The sequence below is a fragment of the Grammomys surdaster genome, unplaced genomic scaffold (assembly GCF_004785775.1).
Source record: "Grammomys surdaster isolate TR1022 unplaced genomic scaffold, NIH_TR_1.0 195, whole genome shotgun sequence".
NCBI lineage: Eukaryota > Metazoa > Chordata > Mammalia > Rodentia > Muridae > Grammomys > Grammomys surdaster.
This window is the reverse complement of record NW_021604640.1, coordinates 2,133,497-2,140,840: the sequence shown is the minus strand read 5'-3', so window position 1 is coordinate 2,140,840 and position 7,344 is coordinate 2,133,497. Positions and strand designations below refer to the sequence as shown.

The window sequence follows — 7,344 nt, the reverse complement described above, 5'->3', positions numbered from 1 at the left end:
TTCCCCTACAGGCTGAGATCAGCCACCCAGGCTGAGCTGCCGCAGCTGTGACTTCAGCTGTAGCCAGGACCTACGTCCAAAGACGCCAAGTCTCATTCTGGGCAAGAACTCCTGATTGTGACATCACACTCAGCCTTGGGCCATGAAACTTGTCACTAGAAAGAAAGACTCAGTTAGAGAATAGCCAACAAGTTGAGATACTCCTGAGTGGCACTGAGTGGAGGCATCAGGGTGTTAGATCCTTGTGCACAGGGAACCTACTCCCATCACTTAGAAGGACTTGGGTTTCAGTAGTGAGACATGGGGTATGATGTAACCCATTTCCAAGGGGACATTGATGAGGACCTTATTTGCCCTGTTTGTAGTGGAATCTTGGAAGAGCCAGTACAGGCGCCTCATTGTGAGCATGCCTTCTGCAATGTCTGCATCATCCAATGGCTTTCTCAGCAGCAGGCATGCCCAGTAGACCATAGCATTGTCATGGGTGCCCACCTGAGCCCAGTACCTTGGTTCATGAGAAAAATGTTGTCAAAGCTACAGATTGCCTATGACAATGCTGTGTCTGGCTGCAGTGCTCTTGTCAGACTTGACAATCTCAGGTCCCACCTCAATGACTGTGAGCACAACCTGAAGCAGCCTGTGACCTGTGAGCAGGGTTGTGGCCTGGAGATGCCCAAAGATGAACTGCCAAACCACAGTTGCATTAATCACCTGCTCTCAGTGGTCCAGTAGCAGCAGACACATATCTCAGAGCTGGAGAAGATGTCTGCTGAATACTTGCACCAGCTGGCAGAACAGGAACGAGACATTCAGCTACTGAAGTTGTATGTTCGAGACATCCACAGTGTCAACCCTGACCTTCAGAACAAGGAGAAGACAATCGACTGCAATAAAATCCTTGAGTGGGTGAATTCTCCACAACCAGCAAGAGTGACCTGCTGGGGAGGGACGATCTTCACTCCTGACCAGCACATGGGTGACAACATGGTGCAGGATGCAAGGATTGTCCTATTTACGCATGGTATGGAGGAGATATAAGAGCATAACTGGCTATCAAGAAGAGGTAGAGCTGTAAAAACCATTGCTCCAAAACTGAACCTTGACTTTTCCTACAACCCATATGCCACAGCTTGTACTTGCTCAACTTACTCCCTGCTTTTCTAGACCTGGGCACTTTGCTTACCTGGGCACCCAAATTCTTGCCTTTTGCTATCTTCCTTCCCTCACAATATCTATAAAATTTTCAGTCAGAGTGGAGAACTGTATTTTTCTGACTAACATACCTGGTTCCCACATGTTTTCAGAAAGCACAAATTTGTTTTCCCTAGAGGATCAGAGTAGAGTGAGACATTTTTAATTACCCCCCCTCTTCCAAAACCAGGGAATCCAAGCAGGCAGGCTTGCTGACTCCATGCAGAATTGAGAGAGTAGCTCTGAGGAGCCTACATCCAGAACAAAGATTAAGGGTGTGACCAAAACCCTCTAACTAGTGAGGCCAGGACTTGGTCCTCACTAACAACCCTTGGGGAAGACCTTTCTGTCCAGCGTATCCCTGTCTAGGCCCCCTGTGGAGGTGCAGGCCTTGCTGGGTGTACAGGGTGGGTTGCTGAAATGTCTGTTGAACTCTTTCCAAAAATTTTATATAATTAGAGAAGGGAAGGAAGGGGTGGACATTAGACTATTTATATACTCAGCAAGAAGCTGCTGTCTGGCTCTGCTGAACTAGGATGGGTACTGCCTTTGAGACATGTCTATATTGCCTCAGTAGGCCCCTCTGCAGTCATGATTGTAGTTACCTTGATTTCCTTTAGTGTTGTTTGTTTATATCTCCCCAGTCACCAACTCCATCTGTTATCTGTTATCCAGTCTTTTCTGTGTCTATCCTCTTCGCTAGCCCAGCCACACTGTTGGCAATTTAATTAATTAATTAATTAATTTTTAAGAAAGAAGAAAAAATCAACAAAACTTAAAACCTTTCTTTTGTCTTTTTTTTTTTTGCTATTCATATTGTGGGATTCTTGATAGGGTGGGCCTGGGTAACATCTGTTTCATATATTTCCTTTTCAGCACAATCTTTAGTCTGATACCTGCTCTGAAATTCCCCTCCATCACCCTTTCTGAGCAGGAGCTTTGGCTGTGGCTGTCCAATATCAATTCCTGTGTTCCATGTAGAAATTTGTTCCCTGTCCCCTCAGGTCTTCTTGTGAAACCCTAGAATTTACTGGCACATGCGTTTTTAAGGAGACTCTTCCATGTTTCCTGGGGAAAGTTCCTGTTTATCTGGGTTCTAACTTTCACAAGACAAATGGGATACAAATTAGATATATCTCCAAAACTAGGCTGAACACACTAGCTAATTCAAGTCCACCTAAGGACTTTTGATCCATTTAAGGCTCATTTGGTCATTTCTGGGTGTAGTGGCTGGTAGAGTGAGCAAGGAGGAATAATAGGTGTGATTATTTTAAAAGCACAAATGGGAGTGTGATTGGAGAGGTTAGAGAGCTCTCCTTCACCATACACTACTTTCTCGCTCTGGGAGTTCCATTCCAGGCCAGCTTGCTGTTGATCTCAGTAGTTGAGTTGTTGCTTCTTTGAGATTAGGATAGAAGGATATACCTTGAGGACCATAAGAACAGATTGGGTATCCCAGCTCCAGGGCATGGTGCTCAGGAATTTGAAAAAGGATTAATTTAGTTTGGTCAATGCATATCTTGTTCTTTTTTGCTCTTGCTTGCCTTGCCTGAGCTCAAAATGTCCCATCATTACTCTGAGATGACTGATGAGCCAGAAGATTTTGTGCCCTTTGCACTGGTGTCTGCAGCTCTCCGGTTGTGCTGTGTGCTGAATATGGTGTTCACTCCACTAATAAATCTCTCACTCAATTCTAAAAGATAGAGCATTGCTGTTCTTGCAGAAGACCCAGGATTAGCTTCCAGCACTGATCTTGTAGTTCACAGCCTTTAACAATGCCAGATTCAGGAGATTTGATACCTTTCTTCTGACTTCTGTGAGCACAGAACACATGTGTGGTTCACATATGTACATGTAAGCAAAATGCTCATACATAGAATACAAATAAATCTAAAAATAAATTCGAGAAATTTTATACGGGGAGAAGGAAAAGTCTGACACCTGAAACAAGGCCAAGAGAAACTTTTTTCCCGGAAAAATATTTCTCATAGTTCTGACAGCTTATCATACCACCTTACATTAGAGACTCAAGCCAAGATAATGATGGGTCTCAATGGCCAGGACCATACCTAGACCAGGACTACTTAGTGATAAATATCTATAGCCTTGTACTTAAACATAAACTTCATGTCAGGAATCTGAAGATGGACTTAGGCATGTCTGGTCACTGATCTTTGTTCCCCTTCCATATGTGGGCACATTGAAAAAAAATAATTTTTTCTGCTTCTTGCTATTATTTGTCCCTTTAATTGGCCTATCAAAGATGGGTGGCAGAGGTTGGCTGGCTAGGTCTACCAGGACCCTACACTCCCTCTTCTGATCATGTGGATTTTCTCTTCTCCCTGACTCAAAATTTCTTTTCTAAGACTTTCCTATATTGTTCTACTATACTATCTACATATCTTTGCTCAGATATGTAGCAACCTATAACTTATATCCAATGTGCTGCTACTGTCTTCATGGCAACAAGAGGAAACAAGAGGATAACCTGAGCCTAGATGTTCAAGGCCTAGTTGGAAAGCATGCTGAGAGTACATCTCAATAAAAGAGTAAACTTACTTAGACTTTTTAAAATGACCACATTTTAATTTCACACACACACACACACACACACACACACACACACACACACAGGGCAGGGGTTCTTTCTCTTCTGTTCTTTTTTTCATAGCCCTTTAACAGTATTTTAACATTACTTCAAAGTGTTCTTTATTACTTGTTGAATGTCTGGAATCCCTAGTGTACTATAAGCTCAAGGAGGAGGGAGAGTTCCTGAATTGTGCATTGCATATAATTTTTCTGCTCTTATTCAAGATTCTGGATTATCACTTGGAATATAGCCAAGGTGGAAATTCTTACAAACCTGGCAGAACAGTATACAGTATGCCTATTGTCCTGGTGTGATATTCAGTTATGCCATTTTACTATCCAGTGTGTCGGATGATTTTGCTCACCATACAACAACAAAAACATTCTCAATAAATGTTTTTTCAGTAGAGTGGCTGTTACTGCCACAGTAGAGAATTCTTCAGTTTGGTTCAGTCACTGTAAGGAGAGAAACAAAGTACTCACCCATGTCACACAACCAAGGCTAGTAAAGAAGAGATGCATCTGCAAAGTCAGTCTTTGGACTATATGCATGCAATATCAGATTATCAGCTAATAAAGTCAAAATCTCTAACAGAGTGCAGTAGAGTTACAATCTTGTAAGAAGAATTGAGAGCGAGTTAGACAAGTGAAGAATTTCTGAATTAAATTCAATACATAAATCCAGTTTTATTGGGTGATGCTAAAGGAGGAAACAGGTAATTACAAGTTTCATTTAAAATTTAAAGAGAAAGGGAACAAAATAAGGTAAGTGGTTGTCTGAGAAGGGAATGGATATGATCACATATATTTCATAAGCTTTAAAAAATTACCTTATTTTTCAAAAATCTAACAAAATGGATTATTGTGCAACTGTGGATAAGTCTCAATAGAATGCTTAACTAGCATACACAAAGTCCTAGATTTGAACTCAGCACCAAATATCACAGGACATGGTGGCATATGTCTATAATCCCAGAATTTGGGAAGTGGAGGCAGGATGATCAGAACTCTTCAGCTACATAAGCTCATCGTGAGATACATAATGACTTCAATGGCAGTCTGGGATACATAAGACTATGCTTTAAATCAGTAAAGTATTAGAAAGAATGCATAATGTCTTATTATCTTGAACAAACATTTTGACCTTTTAATTATATTCAAAACACCCTCATTTTAAAATATGTGTGTGTGTGTGTGTGTGTGTGTGTGTGACATGTGTGTAAGTACCCATGGATGACATAAAATGACATGCTCTCCTGGAGCTGGAGTTACAGATGGATGTGAGATGTAAACTGAACTTGAGTTCATTGGAAGAACTCTTAACAGATAAGCTATTTCTCCAGTTTCACCTCCCCATTTGGCTCCTTATGCAACCTAGGACATGTTACATCAAAATAGGAAATTTGGTAATTATAGAAAGCAGCAGAAGTAAGCAATAAATATTAGAAACTAGAAAGATTTCCTCTTTCCTACTGTTCTCTGAATTAATCCAAAAAACTAGTTGAGTTTCCCTGGAAAGTAAATTATAAAACTCAAAGAGAACTTGCTCTATACCCAGAGGAAAGGAATGTCACACAGGGGAGCCAAGAAGAATCACAAGAGATTTTACTAATTTAACCCTGCTCCATCTTATATCCACTTGACAGTACTCTTACTTCACTCAGTCATGTTTTGTCACAATTATGCACATCTTCAACAGAGAAGCAGAAAAGGCACAGTTCTGCCTGGGTGTTCTAGGTCTTCATTACTGAGCACTCTCATGCAACATAACACATTACATACAGCTGGGAACATGGTTCAGTGATGAAGCATTTGCCTAGCATTACATGGTTCTATATCCAACAGAGTGAGGCACACTATATTAAATAAATGTGCATGGTTTCCTTTTCTCATTTTTCTTTTGTTATAGCACTCTAATTCATAAAAATTGTGAGGTTTTGTCTTCTTTATATTTCTATTTACCTTGTCAACATTCCTCAACATATATACATACCAGTATCTTTTAAAATATCTGTTTCATTTTATTTCTATTTTGGTTTCTATGACTATCTTAAGGAAGTACTACAAAATTTGGTGCTACAAACACAAACTCAATATATTACAGTTCTGTAGATAAAAAACATAAGGTGAGGCTGAAGATATAAGACAATTAGTAGAATGCTGGCCTGCTATTAGCAGCTGTGGGTTAGACCCCTAGTACTGAAAAGAAAAGGAAAAAGAAAGAGAAAACAATTGTACATTAAGCTTGTCTGTTTGGGGTTTAAAAAAAAAAAAAAAACTTGTGGCTGGGCAGTGATGATGCACATCTTTAGTCCCAGCATTTGGAAGGCAGAGACAGGTGGATTTCTGAGTTTGAGGCCAGCCTGGTCTACAGAGTGAGTTCCAGGACAGCCAGGGCTATATGGAGAAACCCTGTCTCGAAAAACAAACAAATAAACAATCAAACAAAAAACCTGTAATCGAAGTACTGGATGTCTTGTACATTTATCTGGTTATTTTGGGAATTATTCTCCATCCTAGTTTAATCAGACTGTCACTTAAATTCAGATCTATGTTGTAGGCTTGGGAGTGTTATTTATGCTGATTGTTATCCAGAAATAATTCTCCAATTTTGGAGGCTGCTTGAAACCCATGGTCTGTGGTCCCCTTCATATTTAAAGTCAGTGGTAGTAGGTTGTATTTTTCTAGAACTTTGAATTTCCCCAACTTCTTTTTCTACCATAACTCTCCTCAGTCAGATGTGTATTCTGTTTCCTACTTTGCATCTTCCTACCAGACTTTGCTGCTTTATCTTCTGTCTTTCTGGGCTCATCTTATTCCACTGGACATGGAGAATATTCTAAAATTACTCAGTTTCTCATTGTAAATATATCTTTAAAGTCTCTTCACAGAAGTACCTACATGAATATTTGATTGAGTAACCAGAAAAGTATATGCTGGAGCTGTGAAGTACCTTTAGATTACTATCTACAATGTTTCCCTGTTTGATAAGATATATTCTTTCCAAAATTGCCTTTCAGGTGCTTGAGGTGTTTTTTTTTTTTTTTTTTTTTTTTGCTTTTGAGTCTTAATGTTTTACAATCTTGCAGCAACCAAATTTAGCCTATAAAAGTGGGAGACGGGTGGTAAAACTATTTTGGCTTATTTAAAGAATAAAAAGAAGAGGATAAAAATCATAGGATGAAAACTTAGGTATGATTCATGCTACCAAAACATCTAATAAATATCAAAATTGTAGAGTGGAAAAACAGTGTCCCAGTCTCTCATTTGTAAGATAGGATAAATGGTTGCATTATAAGAATAATGCTGAGGAAATGTGTACATCCAAAAAATAAAGCAGCACACACATACACATAAAAAGGGCCGGGCAGTGGTGGCACAAGCCTTTAATACCAGCACTTGGGAGACAGAGGCAGGAGGATTTCTGAATTCAAGGCCAGACTGGTCTACAGAGTGAATTCCAGGACAGGCAGAACTACACAGAGAAACCCTGTCTCAAAAAAAAAGAAAGAAAGAAAGAAAGAAAGAAAGAAAGAAAGAAAGAAAGAAAGAAAGAAAGAAAGA

At 39.8% G+C, this 7,344-nt stretch overlaps 1 pseudogene; it reads left to right on the top strand.

Moving 5' to 3' along the window:
• Window positions 1–300: 300 nt before the first annotated feature.
• Window positions 301–1,038, top strand: LOC114623264 (annotated as a pseudogene).
• Window positions 1,039–7,344: the final 6,306 nt, after the last annotated feature.